General features: G+C 43.6%; 1 protein-coding gene across 1 annotated transcript in view; it reads left to right on the plus strand.

The window, feature by feature from the left end:
- Nucleotides 1-1684: 1684 nt before the first annotated feature.
- The window catches only part of RTL9 (retrotransposon Gag like 9), a 44835-nt gene continuing 21916 nt past the window's right edge, over nt 1685-24603 (plus strand). The window contains exon 1 of the mRNA XM_017546507.2: nt 1685-1971. The gene's annotated coding sequence lies outside the window, so the exon portion shown is untranslated. The remainder of the gene's footprint in view (nt 1972-24603) is intronic.

Here is a 24603-nt window from a genome sequence, read left to right on the forward strand (position 1 = left end):
GAAAACCGCTTTTCTAATTATCCGAACTTTTACTATAAATGTTTTATACATAAGCACAAAGGGATTTGCTCCCCCCGCCCCGACCCGACAGTTTTAATGAACTATTCTGTAAGGACATGGAAGATTACATGGTTACAGAGCTTCACACAAACGCATTCACCGTTTCAGGAAATCATGTCAACAATTGTGATGTTGCTTTTGGAATTAGAATAATCAATGCAGCATATCAGTTTGTGTCCATAACTTTTGCATTCATGGGAATTCTATATAAAGGCACAAGCTTCTGACTACTTCATTTAATCTTTCAATGTAGTCCTGTGTGAGCATTTACATAGTTAAATAAATGGTATTTTACCATATGTTGCTTTCATTTCCTCTTTATGTGGCAGGATATATATCTATCTTTTTGAACTTATGCATATAGGTGGGTTATAGTATCTAAACATTTAATTTTAGGATAGAGGGTGAAGCAAAAGCAGATTTATTATTAAAAGAGGATGTTAAGTCTGATAAGGTTGAACACCATTGTGCTAGCCGGATGGCTTTGTGAGGGCCAGAACCATGCCTGTTTTGCTTCCATTTGGCCTAATTAACTGAGGTGCTTATAAATAATAAATAATGAATGTGGATGCAAGCACACAGCTGGAGTCAGGCATGTAGGTCCGCATGGTGGGATATATAAAAGTGGCAGGAGATAGGGACTTTTGATCACCAAAAGAGGGCAGGATCCCAGTTATCAGAAGAGAAACTGTAGTTCAGAGTTTGCATCAAAGCTAGAGTGTTCTAATGTCAAGGCCCAGGGCTTCTTACAGTCCTCTTATCTCGAGACACGCTGGAGCCGAGGGACTGACGTCAGATGGTCCCAGTGGTGAAGAGAGTTGTGTTTACATTTTCACTTGCTGGTATCAACTGTAGGGGCCCAAAGACCTCACTACTTAAAAGGAGGGCTGTTTTCCAGCTTGGCTATACCTCTTTGCATTGTTTTGTCTGGCCAAGACAGAGAGGATACCAGGGAAAACGAGGCTCAGGTATTGTATGTATAATCTGTCCATGACCTCCATGCCCCCAGTAGGATCTCAGGCTGTCTTAGCCTTCAGGCAGATCCAGCTCCCCCCATTTTTCTGTTGTTGCTGCTGCTATTTTTGTTTTGTTTGTGTTTGTGTTTTTACTCCGCTGATTCCATCAATAATATGCGTACCCCTTCCTTCTGGGTCCTGTCCTTAAAGGTGACTGATAAATATCTGACAAATGAATGGCTAAAGCCTTCAGGGCTCCTAATGAGAGAATGGGCTCCCCCTTAGCATGAAAGGCAGGGGCAGCACCTCCTAGAGATATGATACATGAGTACAGAGGGAGGTACTGAACCACCTGTTGTCAGGAGCAGAAGGGACCCTGAGGTCATCTGGTTCACTAGATCCCAAACCTGGCTGCACAGTGGAATCATCAGGAATGCTGCTGATATACAGATACAGTGTGGCTCCTAATCTTCAGTCTGATTCAGTAAGTCTGAGATGGGGACTTGGATTATCTGCATATTATTAACAGTATCACTGGTGATTTTGATGAGGAATCTAGTTAGGGAAATCACTCAAACTGACTTTCTCGTTTGATGCATAGCCAGCTGAGTCACTGACAGGGATGATGACTTGCCCCGGGTCACACAGCAAGTCATGGCAGAGTTGGAAATGGAACTCAGGGTTTTTTCTGTGCTGTATTGGTGATGGGACGATCTGACATTATTAGTGTGGGAAGAAGGACCTTGAATTTCACTGTACAAGCTGCTGCTTACTCTGCCTAGAGGTACAGGATAGAGGGCATGTTAAAGGTTGTTTTTCCTTATTATAAGCAATACATTTACTTGAGAGTTTGGAAGTGAATCAACAAAATACCCATCAAGATTAGTAGGACAAGAAGAACTTGCCAATCACTTTGATGATGTCTATCCATGGAAAGCCAAGTGAAATAATGGAGGTAATTATCCACCTATTTTGTTCGAACACTTTGACCGAAAATCTCCTGGTAACTGAGGGAAAATAGGAGCTTTTAAAAATTGTTATCTTAAGTAGGCTGAATGACTTCAACTCCCACTTCACTCTTCTTTTTCTCTGAAGATGCTCTCCCAGATGCCTGTCTCCTGGAGATAGCAGCTTTCTACAGAAAAAATGTCCACAGCTTTGGGAAATTTGGAAGGAGAAGGGAAACGTTAAGTGAAATGGGATGTGAGGTCAAGCTGCGTGGGTGGTGAAGTACTCACCTGTCCTTTCAGGATAACCTTTTGGATCCTAGGTCTGTTGTAGCTGGGGCCTTGGGACAAGTCCTGGCAGCCTCTAAGCTACCAGTTTATCACTCTGGCATAATTCAAGGCAGCCTCCTTGAAAGGCTCCACAATGGCAGCTGCTCCATCAGCAACTGGATGAAAACAATGCCAAATCTATTTATTTAAAATTAGACACTTCATATTTTGGTTCCTAAATGGCAAATCTATCTGCCTTCTGCCTCCAGTCTTCTGTGTTCAAAGCTGCCCCAATGTGAGGTATTTCAGCAGGAATCAGCAGGTGTCTGCCTATTTACAAGTAGCAGAGCTGCTATGGGTTACAGCACTTGTATCTTTGAGCAAGAGAAGTCAGGGAGCTATTGGAAAGGATAAATGCTGTGGCTGCAGACAGTGAACTTTGGCGTGGATCAGGGAAGACCTTTCAAGTGCATGAGAGGACGGAGTTGTGATAAGTTAAGTTGTGTATCACTGGCACGGAAGTCAGGAGCCCTAAGATCTAGGAAGAGTTTAGTCACCATTGATTTGCTACATGACCCTCGGCAAGGGTCGTCTCTTCTCTGGACCTCAGCCTCACCATTTCTGGGGGAAAGGATGCACCATTTAATACACGGTGCCATTTACTGTGACAGCCATCCTGCCGCCAAAATATAAAGCTGAATCTTTATCTCACTCCTTATTCCAAAATATAATCCAATTAGGTCAGATTTAGATGTGAAAAAGAGAAACAAAAGATTAGAAGAAGGCATAAAAGAATATTGAGGCAGGGAGTCTTTGCAAAGCAGTAAGAAAACTATAGAATCTATGAAGAAAAAGAATGATAGATTTGACTATGCAAAAATTCAATAACTTGAGTGTGGTGAACGGAATCTCATGCAAAGTGGAAAGACAACATATAAACCAGGATAAAGTCACAACATAGAAGGGAGACAATGATTTATTATTCAGAATATTCCAACAGCTCCATTGTAAGAAGTGCACTATTTTCTTTACAGCACTTATCAAGATTTGCAATGACGTTATTTAACTATTTGCTGATCTATTATTTCCTCTGCTTACCTGTCAGCTTCATGAAAGCTCAGGCTTTGCTTACTCACTATTGTATTTCTAGTGCTAGACTGTTGCTGGCATACAGTAGGTACTCAATAAATACTTGTTAAAGGAATGAATAAATGAACTTCTATTATTGAGAAGACGATGAACAATTCACTAGCAAAATGCTCAAAGAATAATGAACAGGCAATTCACAGAGGAAACACAAAGGGTCTATGCCATATTAAAAGGAATATTAATCAGTAATATTTAAGAAATGCAAATTAAAAGATGATTGAGATGTCAGTTTTCACCTCTCAGATTGGAAAAAATGAAAAAGGTCACTAAAACCCAGGGTTTGTGAGAATGTGGTGAAACAGGCACACTCTTTCACTCTTGATGTGTATCTGGAGGGCAACCTGAAAAGTTATTTGAATCAGCAAGTCCTCTTTTAGGAGTTTATCTTTTCAAAATGCTCCATGCATGAGGATGTTCATTTACACATTATTTGTAAATAGGAACAAATTGAAAAAAACTAAAAGACCTTGGTGAAGTACTGGTTAAATCATTTATAATACATCCCAATAATGACATAGTAAGCATTACAATGCTAACGATTAAGAGTTTTCGCCTTGGTTTGACTTCCTCCTCTAGCTTTTATGAGCTATGTGACCTTGACCAAGTTTCTAACTTCTCTGTGCCTTTTCTCCTCTGTAAAATGGGAAAAATAACAACTCACGAAGTTGTGAAGAATAAATGAGAGAATCCATATGAAATATTCAGATAGGACCTGGCACAGAGCATTTAATGATTGCTACCCATCCCTATTCCAACTACTAGAATAATAATGACAATGACAAGGTAGCCACCAATAAGGACACTAGATCTTCATATACTGATGTGCAATGATATCTCCAATATAGTATTGTGACAAAAGCAAGCTGCAGAATAAGTATAGTAGGATCTGATTTTTGTTAAGGGTATTATATGTTACACATACAGGAAAAGTCTGGAAGGATATACAGACTGTCAGCACTAGGGAGTGGAATCGGAGAGAGAGATTTTCCCTTGAGCAATGATTAGAGTTGTTTGAAACAAGCATGTGTTACTTTTATAATAAACAAAAGATGTAAAGAGGAAAAAAAGCTCCATTTGGAATTCCGAGGACAGTTAATCCCACCAGGCTTCACATCCCCCAGTTCTTGGCCACAGCTCAAACGTTAAGCCTCCTTGCTCGTCATCTGTCCTCTCCCATACCATCCTCATGCTGTTCGGTGCTCCCATCCCCGTCACCCCGACTCATCCACCTTCCCACTACCGCCCTCTCTCATTCTTCTCAGCACCCTCTGGAAGCCCCCACCTTGCAGTAAACAATTCCCCCTACACCCTAGATAAATTTTACAGAACACTATCGTCTACCTCCCGGGCCTGGAAGTGCTGAAACATGTCTTTACGGCGGAGCTCACGGCTTTGCCACCAGCGCCCTCTAGTGGACACTGTCCACACTCCCACACTACAAGCACCTTAGGGCTGGGAGGTGGGGTCTGTGCTCTAGCTTTCCCCTGTTTGCTTCCAGGCTGTTAGTCCTGCGTCCTCAGCCAAGAACTCCTCCTTCTCATGCCATCTGGCTAGTTCTCTACTCGTTGATGGTTCTTTATAACCATCCCCTCCTGATCAACCCCCTACCCCCACATTCAACGAAGAGTTTGACGTCTGGCTCACTGTCTTCTCCACCCCAAGTCCTGACATCATTCTGGGTGAGTTGGACATCCGTGATCCGTGCACAGGACACATTCTCATCTCGGCCTTACCATGCTTCATCATCAGTCAGAACCCCCTACCATCTACATCTTGCTGGCTGGCCTCAACACTCTTCTTTTTACCTCAGGAGGCTCTCTAGGCTTTTGAGCCCCCTCTATCCATTTCTTCCATCCCATCAGCCCCTCTCACCTTACTACCTTTCCTCTCCATCCTTGAAAATGATGATGATAAGAATAACAACGATTATGTATATGTCAGGCATATACTACCCATCTTATGACATCATTTCAGTAATCTCATGTTATCCTCACAATAACTTTATGAGGAAGGTACTACTGTGGTTTTCCTTTTAATGAGGTGACTGAGGCTCAGAGAGGTTGAGTGACTTACCCAAAGTCCTACAGCAGAGATAGGATTTGAAGTCAGATCTGTTTGCTTTCAGAATCTTGCATATATCTCCAACTTCCTTGCCCTATGTCTTTCTGCTGCATCCATGAGGCAAAATCCCAAGTCTGGATAAATTTAACTGACAGTTTCCTCCTCTGTGTTTATACCCAGATGGAGGAGCATTGCTGAAGAAAATCCCATCACTTTGTTGATTAGTCCCACCAGAAAGTCATAGTTTCCAACCTCAGCAGGGCCCTCGACTCACCTAAACAATCTTGTAAGTAACTGTCCTGACAACAGCACTTGCAAACTTTCTCCACTGCCCTCTGCAGTGAGACTGGCTGGGTTAGAGTCATCCTCGGTCACTTCCATGCTCCATACCATGCCAGCATTTAAGGAAAGGTGAGGTAGAGGAAAAGGGATGAAGAGAAAGGGGAATTGACATGTATTGAGTGTCATCTAGGTACCAGCCACTGTGCCAGGTACTTTGCATGCAGTATTTCATTCAATACTCCCAGCAGCTTTGCAAGGGCAATACTCTTGTTATTTTTGCATTACAGAAGAGGAAAGCTGAGGCATAGACAGGTTAAGTCACTCACTAACATCACGCAGTTAATATGTGGAGAAGCCATTTCATTCATTTAGACCCTTCTTATCTTGACGAATTATTGTGATAAGCTGCTAAATGGCTCCCTTGTTACCTATCTCATCTCATAGATTGCCCTACAATCTATCTTCCATTCTGTTGCTGGGACAATCTTTCTAAAATGCACATCTGACTGTGCTACTACTCTGCTTAAAGTCCTTCTAAAGCGTTCCCTCAGTCTTCAGAGTGAAACCGAAACTTTTGATCTTAATAATTTGGCCCCCTCATTCCTTTCTCACTGCATCCACTACCACTTGCCCATGCAGTCACACAGAACTATTTTTGGTCACCTGATGACTCTTTTGTTTTTTTTTGACCCTAACTCTGTATATATTATGCTTCCCCATCCTCCACACCCTTTCCTGCCCAGCTTAAATGCTCCTCTTCTGTGCTTTCACAGCATTCATGTTTATCCCAGTGTGTTATATTTCCTGCTGTCTTGTCTGTTTTTCCCATTAAGCTGGAAGCAGCTTGAGAACTAGGATTGTGCCTTAGTCATCTCTGTATTCCACAGGGCCATAGCACCAGATCCTGGTTAAATCCATGTTTGTTGAATGACTGACTGAATGAATGAATGGAGTGAATGAGGGAAGAAAAAGTTCTCACTTGGAAAGTTTAGTGACATGAGCTGTATGGTATCTGATTCTTGGCTGAAGCTGCTGCAGTTTTTCCAAACTATGACTACAGTGCTGTAAAAATACGTCCGCACGTGGATAAGGACTGGAAGAGAACTTTCCTCACAAAATTAAGAGTTGTGTTAGACTGGTGAGTGATGGATGCTTTTTCCCCCATTTTCAAAATGTTCTTTAGTACTGCTTTTGGATTGTTTCAGCAATGTAGCATACATTGTAGAAATGGAACCTGGGGCTTTCATGGAGGAACCCACAACCAATATGTATTGATGCCCAATGTACCCTGCTGGGTTCTGGGTGCTGTGGGGAGATGGGTGGGTAAAGGTGACTCATTATGAATCAGGTTTGCATGGTCAGGAATCTTGCCAATTAGGTTGTATTTGCTGGAATAAAATGAGAACTTTTAAGAATTTTCCAAGCTCCTGGGTTGAGGTATTTTTTTTTCTCCCAAAGCTGGGCAGCAAACAAAGATAGCTTTTGTTTTCAGTAAAATATTCATTCCTCAATTTTGTCCTGCAAAGTGACTTCTGCAGCTTTGGGAATCAGGTTGGCTGAGTGGGGAAACTGACTGCCCATGCTTCATTGATTTAGAAGTGACCAAAAACGTTTGCCTTTTCTGTCTCTTGAATAAAATGTTTAGGAATTTCATTGGCAAAATGATGAAATTGTTCCTTTACTGCTGCAAGATTTCCAAAACTACATATCTTGTGTTAACGCAGAGGAGGCAAAAAATGGGAAGCAGACTCAGAGGATGAATACTCTGCTTTAACTGGGTGCCTACTCACTGCCATGGTGAGGGACTGTGTTCTATACTTTGGAGATGTCTCATTTAAAACTCTCAACTGCCTGTGGGGAAGGGACTGTTACCGTTTTTATGGTAGAGATGGTCAAACTGAGTTTTATAGAGGCTCAGCTCTGAAATCATGAGACCAGGATTTGTAGCTGAGTTCAGCTGGTTCCATAGACATGCAACAACCATTTGGCAACAGAACCTCTAGACTAGTCTGGCTACAAAGGGACAGAGGTATGTATTTATTTTTATTTAACAAACAGCTGTTTAATGTTTACCGTGTGCCCGGTACATGGTAAGTGCTTTACAAATGTTAGATTATTTACTCCTCATAGACAACCCTGTGAGGAGGTACTATTATTAATACCATATGACAGGTGAGAAAATGGAGGCACAGGGGGGTTAAATCACTTGCCTGGGGTCAGTCAGGCTAGCATGTGACAGAACCAGAGTTACAATCCAGGTGGCCGTGCTTAGGTGTGTGACCCATTACCTTGAGTCTGTGCTCGTTAGCATGCTACCGCCTGTGCCCTGTCTACACAGGTCTGGCTCAGAAACACTGAAGACATGGGCCTCTTTTTATAATTTTGTAACAGGTTTGTACTTTTTAAAGGATTTTCCACCATTAAAGCCCCACGTTCTGCTTCTAAGGGTCCTGTGGGGTTGGTAGGAGCGGTAAATACATACTTCCGTCCTTCTATAGCAAGACTCGCCTAGAGGCAAGGTTTCCCAGTGGTTAGAGCATGCCCATGGCACCAGCTGAACTAAGCTTCAAATTCTTGTCTCATGATTTCAGAACTGAACATCTGTGAACGTCTGTATCACCATCTCTGCTAAAGGAAGAGGAAGCTTTCTCCTGATATCTTCATTTACTTCCAATTTTCAGTGTTTGGGGGACAGCGGGGTTTCCTCCACAACTAGATGCTGGGTGGCGAAGGACTTTTGGAGCATCACCACTTTTCATTCAACAGGGATTTCAGGATAGCACCTTTCAAAGCAGTCTATTTGGGGTCACCAGGAAGAGACAGAGTGCGCTTCCCTACCCCACCTATCCCACCTAGTCTCATCTATCCTTCCCCACTCCAAATCCCTCCTTGCAGCACTGCCTCATTCCCCTGAGCCAGACCTAGACAATGGCGGCTGCTCAGCTTGGAGGGAGGGGGAGTGAAGAGGCAGCAGACCCCACCCACCAGCTTGAAAGCTTCATTTGACAGGGGAGGAGGCACATCTGGTTTGAGTTTTCAATTCAATTCAACAATGATTTATTGTGGGCCTGCCAGCTGCAGAGGTTCTGGGCTAGGCTAGGCAGCAAGAGATGCAAAGATAAGTAAAATATTGTCTGTGCCCTTAAAGGAGTTTTCTAGGTTGTAGGGGTGTGTAGATCCAAATAAGCACATTTTTATGTGATAAGCCCTGTGCTGAGTAGTTTACGTTGCGTACATTATTATGGCTTTGCATCTTCCCAACAGGTTTTGTGATGGAGGCGGGTAAATTATTATCACTTCATTTTACACACATGAGGAAACAGAGCCTCAGAGAGGAAAAGACTGGTCCAAGGTCACATGGTTAAAAAGTGACCAAACCAGTCCTGAAACCATTCCATTCTTCTGTTTCCCAGAGACAATGAAGAAGATGATTATGACAGAAACACTTACTGGGCTCTGGAGGCCAAGTCTTGTGCTAAGTGGGATGCAGATATTATTTCATAGGCAACTTCCAACATCCCATTTAGGCTATGTTGTTATCCATTTTTCTAGAAGAGAAAATTGAGGTAGCCTTGGGAAGTGATGGAGCTGGAATTTGAAACCAGGTCATTCCAGTCCACCAGCCTGTACCATAAAAGAGGTAGACACAGGCTGCCATATTCAGGGGCAAGAGCAATGAATTGTGCCTGGAAAGGCTTAATACCAGATATGGCATTTAGATTTGGCCTTGAAGGGTGAGCTGTGGTTATGATTGGTAGAGTTGGGAGAGAGGGCCTCCCAGTCAGAAGGGATATTCTAAGCAAATAACCCAAAGAGATGAGCTGTGGAACATTTTGATTGAGGCGTTGTAGGATCATCCAGCGGGCAGGCAGGGGACTCTGGGTGTAGAGGAGTAATACGAAGTAAACTAGAGATACGCTCCATGGTCTTCCACATTTTTGTCAAGTTGAGGTTCTTATTTTTTAATTAAGAGCAGGTACTCTGCCCTAAAGGCTTTTCAAATGATACTATCTTGCAACCCATGAGCAAACACACTCGAGACTCTCACTGTGTACATACGACCGTACTGAGAGCTGCCGTGAATACAAAACAACTCAATTCCTCAAGTGTGTGCCAGAGGCCCCCATGTGGTTGAAAAGGCAACATACACACAATCAGGAAAAGCAGCAGCCAGCACAGGCAGTTTGTGATGGGGCCAAATGAGATTTCCCAGCCGTCAGATTTTAAGGAACACGAACAAGAGGAAGGCAGGCAAGCTTAAGGCCGGGTGGTGCAATCAGTGTAGCTGGCGTCAAGGGCTCTGGCGAGGCCTCCCTTCCCCAAACTGCCACGGTCCCCAGCCATGTCTTGACCTCCCAGACTTTGTCAGGGAAGATGGGACATTAATGGGATCAGAGACAGCCCATGGGAGCTGGGAAACGGAGCTGAGTACCTGATATTCTTGATCCTCCAGTTTTCTACACTTGGTCTCATTTCCTGGCAGCTCCCCAGCTGCTGAATTGTATGTCTATGAGTGAGCCGTATTTTAAATTAAGAAGTGAGTGCTTTCAGCTCATCATAAACATGCGAAAAAGCTTCAGCCACGGACTGAGCCCACCCCCGCCCTTTGCACACACAGGCAGCAGCTGGGGCCACTCGACCCCACACTCTAATGTGCATTGCCTATGACTCACCAACAAAAACGACTGTATGTTGCAGTCTCCCTGGGTAGCTGATTCCTAGTTGTGGTGGGAAATCTCAGTTCGATTTGGAAGGCAAAGGGCCTCAGCCCCACCCTGCTGACTGTACATGCATTCTACAACATATGGAGTGCCTACTATGTGCAAGGCATTGTGGGTAAGTCCATTCATCTCTCTAGGCTTTCCATTTCCTCAGCTTCAAAATGCATGTAATAAGCCTACCAGCTTTTCCTCCCTACCAGGGCTGTGTGTCTCAGCTGCACTAGTCTTTCCATTTCTGGAACATTCTCAGAGTCTTTTCCTGCCCCAGGGCCTTTGCAGATGCTCCTGCCTGGACTGCCCTCTCTCTTGCTTTTGGCATGGGAGGCTTCTTCCTAACCTTTCAGTTTCAGTTTAATGCTACCTCCTGACATGGGCCTTCTCTGACCACCCACAGTTAGATGCCTCGTGTCCCTCTCTAACATTCCTTTTATTAGCAATGCTTCCTTAACCCCATTTACCTCTCTGAGTAATTATGTCTATTTATATTTTTCTGTTTATGGTATGTCTCTCCTACTGGAATGTAAGCTCCAAGAGGACAGGGACCTTGTCTGTGTCACTCAGCAATGTGTCCCTCTCCTCTAGAGTGGTGGTTGGCACATAGTAGGCTGACATAAGCAAAACCATCTGGGAAGTATTTTCTTCTTGGGGTTCTTGCCAGACATATGGTTGCTTAGGGAAAGATTATGGCAGAACTGTGTCATTCCATATGAAAAAAAAAATCAGGCTAAAAGGGAAGAGTTTGTTGAAAACAGTTCTGTTTTAGAAACCAGTCCTTGGAGTCTCATCGCCAGACACAGTCTTATAAAATTAAACAAAGGAAATAAAAAGCATAAAAAGCTAAATTTTTATTGGGTATTTACTATGTGCCAGAAACTGTTCGAAGTGTTCTACACAGATCATCTCATTTAATCCTCATAATAACCCAATGATGTCAATTCTATTATTAGCTCCATTTAACAGATGAAGGCATTGAGGCTCTGAGATGTTAAGTGCCCAAGGTCACATAGCTAGTAAGAGGCAGAACCAAAAGTTGAACCCAAGGCAGTCTGAGTTCAAGTCCACGAACTAAATCATCTATGCCACCTGTAGACCCTACCTCATGTTACCCTGTATCTCCCATGCCACCACCAGGCACAATTCTACCATGGCATTGGCCATATTGTAGAATAAGGGTTTGTTTACTTGTGTATCCTTCCTACTAGACAAGGATCTTCTCAAGTGCAGAGACTGGATCTTTTCACTTTTGATTCCCCTGTGCCTGGAAGAGAGCTTGTTCTGGAATAGCTACCAAGGAATATTTGTTGAATGAGCGAATGAGTGAGGGAGTAAGTGAATCCATATTCCTTAATATTTTCAGGGTTCAGGCTTAGGGGCTTATGGGTATTTCCCTGGTCAAGCATAGCACTGGGCACAAGGGTATTCTGGTGGAAGAGGTCACTGTCACCACAGGGTACAAGGAGGACTAACTCTGACCAGGAAAACCAAAGCAGTGTTCCACAGAGCAAGGCACTTGATCCAAAAGTTTTCTTTTTGCCATCAGTCTAAAAAGTAGCTGGACCTGTTTAGGACTTAAACAAACTTTCAGTGTTCCAATCCCATCTCAAATCCTTTGCAGAACAAGGCAGGGTGTGGGGGAGGTGGTGGTGGGACGTTATAAATAAACAAATATCCACAAAGCGGCTGGTTTTTTAAACAGAATTTGCTTTAGTCAGTGTTGCACCACATTTTCCCAATTGGCCTCCGTTGTGAGAACAAGTGGGAACTTTCATACTGAATGGCTTTATTTTTATACCGACCAGATGAATGGCAGGAGTTTTGGCTCGGGAGGCAGGTTTCTGATCCTCGGCACACAGTTTGCTGCCCTACTGTGCCCTGTCCATCACACACAGCGCCCTGCACAACATATCTAGTCATTGCATCTGCTGCCTCAGCCCTTGAAAATAATTGGGTCATTGTTTTATTACACCAGCGAGAGAGCTGCAAGCCTGTTAGGATTATGTCATTGATATTTGCGTGAAAAGGCAATCATGATATGCTGGTCATTTAACACAGCTGGGAATGCAACTGTGTTGTCATTGTTTAAGGTTCTCATCCAGCCCCTCTGACTTCATTACACAGCCCAGCCAGTGTAAATGGGTCACTCTGATGTATGTCACCTTTAAAATGCTTTCTAGTCCTTCAAGGGACCAAGCAAGATTTAACTCTTTTCATGCTCTTGGACTTTGCTGCTTGTAGGCACAGCAGTCTGAAGGTGAGAGATGCTTGCTTTTCATGCATGTGGGAGTTGTACACCCTAGTAGCAGGATGCTGTAACACAGTGTCATTTGTTCACTAACTGCTGATCAGAGCCAAAGACAATTTTGGCTCAAGAACAAATGAGACCTAATGTCTGTGAGGGAAGACTATGTAGACAAGTCACGCGTCAGAGTTGTGTTGCGACTTCTGTTGTGTGCTAGTTGCAGTAGGGCCTGTGCTTTCATTGCAGTTGTCAGTATGCTTAAGCAGGGGACTCTGCTAATGAAATTCAAGCATATTTGCATTTATCGATAGGTATTACTGATGGCAGAACATCTTAGTTTCACACAAGGAAATGAGTAACATCGATTATAGAAGTATAAACAAAGCTCAAATATATGTGCCAATTTGTCTATTGCAACTCATCGATCCTTTTCTTCCACTGGCACGCTAGCTGGAGTTTTATGGCATATGGCCATTAAAGTATTCCTCAAAGGAATCTGTTGCATACACCTGTTCATCCCTCTTCTGGTTCTGGTCCTTGCCAAACCAGCTCTCTGCCCTTGCCAACACTTTGAGGTGTGACAGGAAAAGCTGACCCAATAAAGGAGGCAGCTGAAGGAATGGAGTGGCTTGGATGCAAATCTCCAAATCCCAATGGCCATGGCTATAAGGAACACAGGCTTCTGAAGTTTTCTTGGCAACTGATTCCAACTGCTTTGCCTTCTGGGTGCTTTGGTATTTGTGTTGTTCCCAGTTCCTAGTTTTTAATCTGTTTTTGCCTTATGGCTGCAGTTTTCCTTTCTGGAAAATGGGGCTCTTCCTGGGATCAAATTAGAGAACACACTGAGACTTGGCCCAGTGCCTGCACAGAGTAAGTGCTCAACAAATGGCAGCTGTCATCTCCTTTTCCCTGTCCAGGTTTCTCCTGGTTCTGTTCTCTGTACCTCTAGAAATGGCCCAGAACCAGGAACTGTTCCCTCCCCTGACTGGCAAGTCACATTATCTGGCCCTCAGACAAGCTGGGCTCCCTTTTCTGGCAGCCTTTTGTTGTCGTTACCTGTTGCCATGTGCCACTCACTGTAACCACAGGCAGACCTCTGCCAGTTGCTGACATTAACCTATTGAATCCTGGAAGAGAAGAATAAGTTTGCAGACTGGAATTTGCATGTCTGGGCCAGATACAAGACTGGGAGGCAAAGCCATATTTACGTGTCCTCCCCAGTGTGAGCAAATCACCTACATTCTGGTTAAAATCAGATGGTTCACACCCATTACTACCATGCCACACATCAAACAGTTGCTTACGTGGAACATAAAGTGGTTTTCACATCAGAAATGTAACCTGCAGGTCACTTCTCAGATTTCCTAGCAGCAACTAACACACCTGGGGTATTTTTCCCTTAAAAATGACAACCTTGTTGGGGCTCTTGTAGGAACTTTAATTTGGAAGTCCTGGGAGAATTTATCTGCTCTTTCCAAGAGGGTCTCTGATGGCTTTAATTAGCAGGGAGTTAATATATTGGAAAAGATAAGAGATCTTCCCCAAACTCACCTGCTCTTTGAAAATGCTATTTATTCAGTTGCCTTGGCAAACAGCCAATCCAAACATTAAAAAAGAGACAGAGAACGCAGGAATCCTAAATGCTATTCTTAGTGCATGTCCAAACAAAACTAGGGGCTGAGGGGCAAAGAACAGAAACAGGAGAAAAGACAGTTTTTGTAGCCTAGGCTGTGAATTGATCCCACCCCATCGTGTCCTGTACCCTTCAGGCTCGTAAAGAGGAAAGAGGAGGCCAGGCGGGGTGTCTCACACCTGTAATCCCAGCACTTTGGGAGGCTGAGGCGGGCAGATCACCTGAGCTCAGGAGTTCAAGACCAGCCTGGCCCACATGGTGAAACCCTGACTCTACTAAAAATACAAAAATTAGCTGGGTGTGGCACACACCTGTTGTCCCAGTTACTCGGGAGGCTGAGGCAGGAGAATCGCTTGAACCTGGGAGACGGAGGTTGCCTGAGAGGCTCTCCAGGCTGGCAGGTCATACCAGAGCCAAGAGTGAAGGGTCAGTCCAGTAAGGTCAGTGCCATGATCAGTTCTCAACCACTTTAACTCAGTTTTTTTGTTGCTGCTTTGTTGGTTAGTGGTGTATTTCTTTCTACCCATTTCAGAGAAGGGCAGGAAAGGAACTAAGATGACCAACTATTCTATATGTGTTGGGCACTATACTTGTATTTTCAAATACTTATTAACATTCTGATGGACTCTCTCAGGTCCAGCAACTATGTGGTTATGATGTGAAACAACACCTTCTCTCTATGCATTCAGTGGGAATGGTTTGTTCTGATCACACTAATTTTTCCAGTACTTTCGACATTACATGTTGCATGGTAAGAGACAGGTGGTTAAGTGTTGAGCCAGTTCTTATTTGGAATTGTCTCTTCCTCCTTCTCCTCTCAGGCAGACTCTAAAGGGTGGCTGTAGTTTTTCATGACATTTTGCTAAAGATACACATTCATTAATTCATCAAATAGCATTTTTGAGACATTATTATGAGCGAGGTCTTATGCTATGATATACTTTATATACCATATCTTATTTCATCCTCACTACAAAGCTGTGAGGTAGGTACTATCATCTGAATTTTACAATGAAGATACTGAGGCTCAGGAAACATAATGCAAGGTCAGACACAGTAAGTTGAGAGCCAGAATTCAAACCCAGGTTTATCTCAGTCAGTTACACTATACTTTCTCCACATAGCACATTTTGGACCCCTTAAAGCTCTTGAGAACAAAATTCATCCTTACGAAAGTTTTCTTACTCCACTTTTTGCTAATAGTTACCACTGCTGCCGCTGCTGCTATTGCTGCTGCTACTACCATTATTACTACTGCTATTCTTTCTCCTGTATTTATCCAGAACTGCATTTTTCCAGTACTCTTAGGTGCTTTGAACCCAGCTACCAGCTGTAGAGTTCAAACCCAGGCCTGCATCAGTCTATTGCACCCATTCCACTTTTCTGCACTGCTTGTAATGTAACACAAGAGAGATGGAACATCCATAACTCAGGTAGCTTAACATTCACTCACCAAACATTTATTGAGCATATATTACATGAGCAAACTATGGCTCCTGCCCTGGAGTTGTTCATAAGATCTTCCAGGCAGACAGCTATGGGTAGAATACATTTGAATTTATTAAATCTACCTCATGCAAAAAACCAAGCGTGACCTGTAATTATAAATAGTATCTCAGAGTATGTGTATATGAGGTTCTGTAAAAGGTCTGAAAGAGGCAGGCCTGGGTTAGTAGTGAGAACAAGGAGCAAGAATGCTCTGCAACCAAATAACTACATGAGTGTTGTCCTCTTAATCTCTCTAGGCTTCTGTTTCCAGATCAAGGATCTCAAAATAATAGTCATAGTCACCATTTATTGAGTATTTTACTGTTAACCAGGCAGTATGCTAGGTGGTTTTGATTTAGTCTTGACAACCAGTATTCTCACTTTCCATTTTCTACAGCTGAGGCTCAGATGCATTAGATAATGTCTAGGTCACACAGCTCTTCACTGACCAGTTGTTTCTATGTCAGAATCCAATTATAATCACTGAGTTGTATCGCCTCCCTTGCCTCCTGACCCAACTCCCAAGTCAAGTATTCTCTACTATGTCGCCTGAAAATTAAAAATAAAATCAAAATCAAGGATAGTATTGTTCAGCTGAGCCAAGAGGATAAACATTAGAAATAGCAATTCGTAGGTAGAAATATTGCCAGGAAGAGCTATAGAAAGCATAGAAAGGGAGTTAATGATGGGGGTGTGGGGGGTGGTTGCATGTTGATGGATAATTGTATCCTGGCCAGCTCTTACCTTCTTTCTTCACCTTCCCACTCCACAATTTCTCAGGCTTCTCTAGAGACCACAACCCACCCAGAGATAGCCTGTGCTGCCACAGGAGGGCACCAGGCTAGGAATGGCAGGCCTAGGGTAGTGGGGCTCTGGGCTGGGAACCATATATAACCACCTTAATGAAAACCAGCTTTGGCCAAAAGCCTTGTCATTTCTTGCTTCTTCAAATGACCTAGTTACTTGAGAGAGGCCTAGCCTAACAAATACAACAACAATATAATAACAGCTGCCCTATAGTGACTACTCACTATGGGCCAGGGCCTGTACTAAACACTCACTAATTCATTTAATCCCCACACAGCTCTACAGGAGCAAGTACTAATTTCCCCCACGTCACAGAGCAGGCATCAGGCTGAGAGAGGCTAGGTCATTTGCTCAAGATCATATAGCTGCTTGCAGCTGGAATTTGAAGCCTAAAGCATCTAGTTCCAGAGCCTGAACTCTTTAATTCCTATATTTAATGAAGGTCTGTTGAAGGAATAAACAGATGAATGAATGGACAGATGTATTAATTCATTTCACGTCACTTTAACAAACATTTACTGAGTGCTCTGTGTCTGCTCCACATGCCCTGCATGGCCTTTGCCCTCCATGGGCTCACAAAAGCACTCTCTATTGTGGCTTGGTTTCTTCTAGAGAGAAGTAATTTGAATGTCTTGAACAGTAGTTTTTAATGATGCTATTAAATTTAACCTAAAGCGGGGGTTGTGCACCGGTGAGCAAAGTGTTTCAAATGAGAATGTGTCTTTGATTAATCATCGATTCAGCCAGAGAATAGTTACTACCAGAAATGGAGCTGCAACTCCTATTATATTAGCTAACTCTTCTGCCATCTATCATGTCTCTATCTTGCCGAACCCTCCCACAGTACAAAAGTTATCTGTACGCTAATGGACAATTATCCCATCCATCATTCCTGCTGGTCTTGTTGATTGCTGGCAGTCTAGTTGCCCACGGAGGAGACTTACAAATAGTCACGACCAATGATGCACTGGAAAACTGCTCATTTTTAAACATTTTAAGTCTATGTGGAATGAATTCTTTTGCAGGCTATTCTTAAGCTGCATTTGCTTTGTTGGTTATGTAAGAGGAAATATGAATTCCTTACCTCTGTGTGAGATATGGCATATGAATATTTTAAAATTTCTCTAGGCAGCAGCCCTATACATATTTGTTAAAATGATGAAAGAATGAAGTAAACATACCTAGAGTAATTCCAGAAGAACAGGCTTCGTACCTGGAGCTTGGGTGGGTGGTCATCATGTCAGGGTAGCCACCATCTTCCTTTTCCTTTCCAAGTACTTCGCAGAGAGTCCCAAGTTGATTAGGGTCAATGTGAGGACTCCTGGTGCTAAAAATAGGGATTGAGTGGACAATGAGAGATGCCTGTTGAATTCCCTGGTACTATTGCTATGAGATTTGAGGGCAGAAATGCCCCCCTCTCCCATGGCCTACCCTAAGCCTGGTAACACATTTAACTTTTTATTATGACAACCACTATGCCCAGTAAAATCAGAGTCACTGGTTGCCCAGGGCAAAAACCCAAGAGTTGTAGTTCACTCATCTTTATTTCTCACCTCTACATTCAGTCAGCCACTAAGCCTTGCCAAGTGTATTTCCTGAGCATTCCCTGAATGTGATCCATTTTCTCCATTCCTACTGCCGGGGCTTCAGTTCAGGACTCCTCCCACCTGCAGTCATCTCTTGCCTTGATTCCTACAATTCCTTCCTGTTTTCTCACCTTCTCTCCTTTCCCCTCTGTGACCATTCTCCCCAAAGTGGCCTGAGTGATCTTTCAAACATGCAAATCATATCATTTCACACCTCCACCCCCTCCACTTAACACTTGTAAATAGGCTCACAACACCTGAGACTAGAGGCTCTCAAAATGTGGGTCCCGGGGCCAGCAACACCAGCATCTCTGGCAACTTGTTAAAGTAAGAATATGTTAACTTCTCTGAAAGTCAGACCTTGTTGTTGTATGGGTCGTGGTTCATGAACTTGGATAGTGAGAAACATAGAATGCCTTTATTTTCTTAAATCAATTAAATCTTGCTCTGCACTCCTATTATATTGGGCTGCTGGGAAAAAAAAAAAAAAAAAAAAGAATACCTATTCATTAGAGTACCTCCTGAATCAGAAACTCTGCAAGTGCCCACCTGACTCTGTGTTTAACAACCCTCCAGGTGATTGTGATGAGCACTCAAATTTGAGAACTGGCTTCCTAGAGCCATGATTCTCAGTCCTGGCTGCACATTCAAATAAATTGAAGGAGGTTTTAAAAGTTCTAATATCTCTCCTGCAGACTAATTAAATCAGAGTTTCTAGGGGTGGGATCCAGTCATAGGTATTTGTTTTTTTAAAAGTTCCCCAGGTTCTTCTAATATAGAGTCAAGGCTGAGAACTATTGCTCTATAGGATGAAGTCCTACCTGCTTAGCTTGGCATTTAACGTCTATCTTTTTGGCCATCCTCCCCTCCCCCATCATGCTTTTGCTTGTTCATTCTAGAATTAAATCATAGGGAGTCATTTACAATTCTCATAGAGCCACATATGTAGCTCTTTTACTTCTGTGAATTTGCACATATCACTCCCACCACTGTGCCCATCCCTTCCTCCCTCCCTTCACCCAGCTAACACCTTCTCATCTACAACACAAAGCTCAGAGGACACCTTTAAGGAACAGTTTTCCCTGCCCCTCCAGCCCGGGTTCGACGCCCCTCCTCTGTACTCCCACAGTGTCCACATCATGGCACTGGACACATTGTCTTGTTCTTCTCTGGTTGCTTTCTGCTTCCTCTACCAGTCTGAGAGCTAGGATCCCCAGCCTGGCACACAGTAGGTGTTCCATGATTCTGTACATCTTGTTCCCTCTTTTTGGAGTGACCTTCTGTGCCCTGTCTGGATTAGGTACCCTTTCTCTAGGCTCTCGCAACAATTTAAATGTAATTTGATCCTAGCCCTTAGCACACGGGGCTATCAGGGTACCATAGTGTGTTTACTTATCTGCCTTCCTCACTGAGCTGTAAGTAAGTTGAGTTTGGGGATACAGTCTTGTACAGTCCTATATCCCAGCTCCTAGCATAATGACTAACACATTACAGGTACTCAGTAGCCATAACCATGTGCAGAATGAATAACTTAATCAATGATGACCTTTTCCTCTTCTCCATGTCTTCTGCCACTATTTCTGTCCAGGCCCCCATTGCTTTATTGCAATAGCCTCCTGATGAATTCCCAACTCTCCTTTCTCTGATTCCATCTGAACACTCACCCCTTTCCAAGATGTGGCTTCCTAAAACCACAGGCACCCTATCCCTCCCCTACTCAAACAATTTCAGTCACTCCTCATTGTCTGCAGGGCAAATATCAATGTGGCATTCCAGATCCTTTCTTCCCAAGAGTGGTCTGCTTTCCCAACCACACCTCCCCACGTTCCCCTATGGAAGACCAGCCACATCATCTGTGGGTCCTGGTGCAAAATGAAAATGTGGAACCCTGGGATAAAAAATAATCGAGGATTTCCAGATGGTGGCAAAGCAGAGCATTTAACGATGTATGAGGCTCTTCTGAGTACAGGGTCCTATGCGCCAGCACAGGCCTGCCCCTATGTGTATCCAGCACACTGGCCAAATGCACTTGCTCCTCCTTCAACTGCTCTGTAGGTTCACTTTCTCCATGGCTTTTGTCAGGCTGTTCCATCTCTTCTACCCCACTGGCCAGTTCAAAGCTTGTCTTCCCTGTAGATCCACCCTGTTCTTCAAGACTTGTTCAAGTCTCATTTCCTACTGTTCCAGACCACAGTAGTTTCTACCACACAGCCTGATATTAATAATTATTTTTATATGTGTGTAGTCTTGTTTCTCTACTGAATTTTAAGCTACTTGAGGGCAGGGACTCTGTTTTGTTCATCTTTATTTTATTTTTATTTTCAGACCTAGCATAGCACTTTGTAATCATCTCACTTGTTGAATGACTCAGGGAAGAAATAATACAACTCCAGTCACTGAGTTTGCCAAAAACCAGCAGACACTGAAAACTTATTTGAATCCTTCATTATAACCTATGTAACATTGAAGGAGTCACCTCACTTATCTGAACCCTAAATTTGCCATCTGTAAAAAGATGATACTTAAATAAAAAGGTTTTTTTTTATGGTTGTTGTTGTTTGTTTTGAGACAGAGTCTCGCTCTGTTGCCCAGGCTGGAGTGCAGTGGCACGCGATCTTGGCTCACTGCAACCTCTGCCTCCTGGGTTCAAGTGATTTTCCTGCCTCAGCCTCCCATGTGGCTGGGATTATGGGCACGTGCCACCACACCTGGCTGATTTTGTATTTTTAGTAGAGATGGGGTTTCACCATGTTGGCCAGGCTGGTCTTGAACTCCTGATCGCTAGTGATCCACTCACCTTGGCCTCCCAAAGTGCTAGGATTACAGGCTTGAGCCAGCACGCCTGGCCAAAAAATCTTATTTTTCTGTGAGTATCTTGTTCTTTGCTAATGTTTTCAAAATCTTCTTTTGTTTTTTAATACATGTAAAACTTATTTTATATTTTATATTACCTAATTGCAATATCTGAGATCTTTAAGGACCTGATTCTGTTTTCATTGTTTCTGGCTTCATCGTGTGCTTTGTAATTTTGGAATATAAGTTCATGTTCAACCTGACTTTATCCTTGGTAATCCTATGAAAACCAGGTTGTGGGTGTCTTCTTCGGGGGAGGATTTGTGTTTGGTTCTTCCAGGTGCATCAGGGCACTATTAATCCAGGACTTCTTCCAGTAAATTGTTTAGTCCTAAAGGCAAGGGCCATGTTTTCTTTGTCTATATGACCCCAGGGTTTAACTCAGGGACTTGTAAATGCTCAACATATATTTGTTGATTGAATGGATGAATGAATACAGCACTTTACCAGCTTCTCCTGGAAGCCCAATAAGAATTGTGGTCTCTGGTATTAACAAAGAACAGTAGCCACACCAGGAAAATAATAATTATTAACATTTATTGAGCAACTACTATGTGTCAGGTATCATTCTAAGTGCTTTGTGTGTATTCACTCATTTATCTCTCACTATGGCGCTGTGAGGTGGGTGACTATTATTATCTTCACTTTACAGAGGTGGCACTAGTCTCAGACAGGCTGAATAACTTGGCTAAGATCACATAGCTAGTGAATGGCAGAACACAGATATAAACCCAGGCACCTTAGGAACACATTTACGCACTACCCTGTATTAGAGAAGAGATCGACAGTAGTGACAGAAGCAATTAGAGTGGAAATTTTCAGTACTGCCGAAACTATGAGAGCCGTATAGGCCACACCAGCCATGAGAAGGAACTTGGCATGGTCTTGTGTTGTCAGTTAACCCTTGTATGTAGGGTTTTCATTTCCCAACTAGAAAAGGAGTAGTTTGAAAGCAGGAACTATGAATTACAGCTCTTTGAAATGTGCAACATAGATTTGCTGAGTGAAGAAATGAATGTTTTGAAATTAAACACAGGAGTGCTTTGAATAAATTACTTTGCATCTTGTATGTGAAACTGAAATTGGTGAGAAATCTTTCACCTCGTGTTAAAAACTAAAAATGTGTAGCTGTGGCCATAACATGGCTGGTTATAATGATACTTTGCATTTGTACTAGTGTATGATTCTCAAGACTCCCTGAGAAAAGGAATGAAGAAACTTGGATTTTACCTTCACAGGCCTTGAGACTGTCAGGAACCAAAGGGTACTGTTTGTAACCCATTCCTTTGGCTGCTCTCCAAATGTAGGAGGACTCGGAGGAAAGGGGGCTTCATTTTCTGTCTTTGCCAAGATCAGGAAAAAATTTGTGAACTCTCAGCAAACATTCTGGGCCTTCTGTCTAACACTTCTTTGGTAGAATAGTATCTCCAGTTTACACCAATCTTGGTTCAGTATTTACCTGGGGATTTGCCGTGATCATGCGGACAGGGCTCCAACATGAAGTGAAGGTTCATGGGAAGGAAAATGAGGAGAAGGCTGTGTGTGTGTGTATGTGTGTGTGTGTGTGTGTGTGTGTGTGTGTGTGTGTGTACTGGATGAGGGATGAATGTGGAAGGAATACCAGGATTCTGAAGCAATGAGTGGGGGATTAGGAGAGACAATGTTGAAGAAGAAATAACTCACCAGTTCACATGGGCTCCTTTTCAAGGGCTTTTCATTACATAAACAATTTGCCTGGTTCCAGTTAGAAGCCCCCATTGGGCAGTTAGCTCCAACTTGGCAATTCATTCTTAATTTGGCTTTTTTATGGGCGGCAGGGAGGGCTGACAGTTAAAAGGGTGATGGGAAGAACTTTGGTACCCTGGTGTGAAGATCAGAAGTTTGCCTTGATGACTTTGCCAATATGTTCAATGCACCTGTCCTGCTGAGGGCAATGCAGCAGGCCCTTCTTTCTCATATGCCCTTGACAGACCAGGATTCACTGCTAGAAAACCCCTGGGGAAGTCATTGCTGAAGACTCCTCAACATGTGGTGCATGTTAGGTTTGAGGAGCAGATGGAACATTTAGACAGCTGGCAAGGTCTGGGATACCAGGAGAGATTTGGGAGTTAGAAGCACATAGGTGTGAGTTGACACAGTCCAAAGGGAGTATAGAGAAAGAAAAGCAGAGAAAAGGGCTTATGGAGTCATCACAGCCTGTGTCATGGGAACAGGACTTGGGAGTAGTAAGGATTTGGGGAGGGTTATGTGTTTATTCACCCATTCATGGATGAATGTTGAATGTTTATTCAACATTTCTTGAACTTAATGCCAGATACTGAGTTGAAAAGGAAGCTGGGGATTTAAGAGGGAGAAGAGTTAAGAGGGGATCCCTGGGTGGATCCAGATGAAGGAGAAGGGAGGGGCTAAGTGCCTAGGCTCCCTCTTGCCAGGAGAGCACATCTGTTAACACAAAGCTGCATCTGTATCTCAGCCAGCTCTCTTCCATTTCGTCCCCTCCTCTCTACCCACACTCGCAAGACGGGGAGCCGCATAGTGGCTTCCTACTCCCTTGTACCACTCCACCCCCCAGCAGGTTCCTTCTAGGCACTTAGCTGTGGCATCAGCAGCACCCCTTCTGAGAGATCAGGCAATCCCCAAGGGTGAGTGGTGGTGGTAGGGAGGGTTGATAGCTTCAAGAGAAGAGCTGGAGAAGGCACTGTCTGTCTGGCTGTAATTAGCCCCAGCTGCTGTTGCGAGGCAGCGCTGGGGGCTGTCAGGAGTGTAAATGCATGTGTATGAACCTGTGTGCGTGGCACCTCATTGTTATCACTCTATTTTTCACTGTATTGTGCGCTGGCTGCAGCCTTGCTGCTCTGCAACCCCTCCTGTCCCTGAGGATCTCGAAAGACAGAGTGTTCCACAGGCAGCACCAGCTTGAATCACTAATACTGTTAAGCAGGAGGACAACAAATATAGGCCCCCATATGTCCTGGATATGCAAGTCCCTGCTCTCTCTTTCCCCACTCCCACTTCCTGAATGTTTCCAAGTGAGTGAAGTCCCAGCACTTGAAATTACCAACACCTCACTCCTGTACAGCCTTTTGGCAAAGAGCTTTCACAGCTGCCATATCATGCATCCTCAGATGTGTCTAGGGGCAGCATTTTACAGGTGAGGACCCTGCAGTTCAGGGAGGTGGAAAGATTTGCACAGGATAACCCAGACAGTCAGTGGCAGACTTGTGTCCAGGAAGCAAGTTTTCAACCTCCTGGCCTGGTGGCCCATCCCCAGCAGAGCACTGCCATCTGTGAGCTTGTGAGCACCTGTCAGCTGTGGCTCCAAGACCTGCCTCAGTGATTGCCGAAAACACTGAGGGTGCTGAAAAATCAGGACCCTCAAGCTGAGCCTGACCTCAAATAGTTTATTGAGTGCCTTCTATGTGCCCACCACTGTGCTGGTGCTTGTGGGATATGCAACAGGGGTATTGCATAGTCCCTATCCTGGAAGAAATGATAACTTGAATGGGGAGACAACCCTTAGATACCAAGTCCAAAGGCAATTCCAAGGACTT

Source organism: Cebus imitator, unplaced genomic scaffold (genome assembly GCF_001604975.1).
Source record: "Cebus imitator isolate Cc_AM_T3 unplaced genomic scaffold, Cebus_imitator-1.0 Scaffold189, whole genome shotgun sequence".
NCBI classification, from domain to species: Eukaryota; Metazoa; Chordata; class Mammalia; order Primates; family Cebidae; genus Cebus; species Cebus imitator.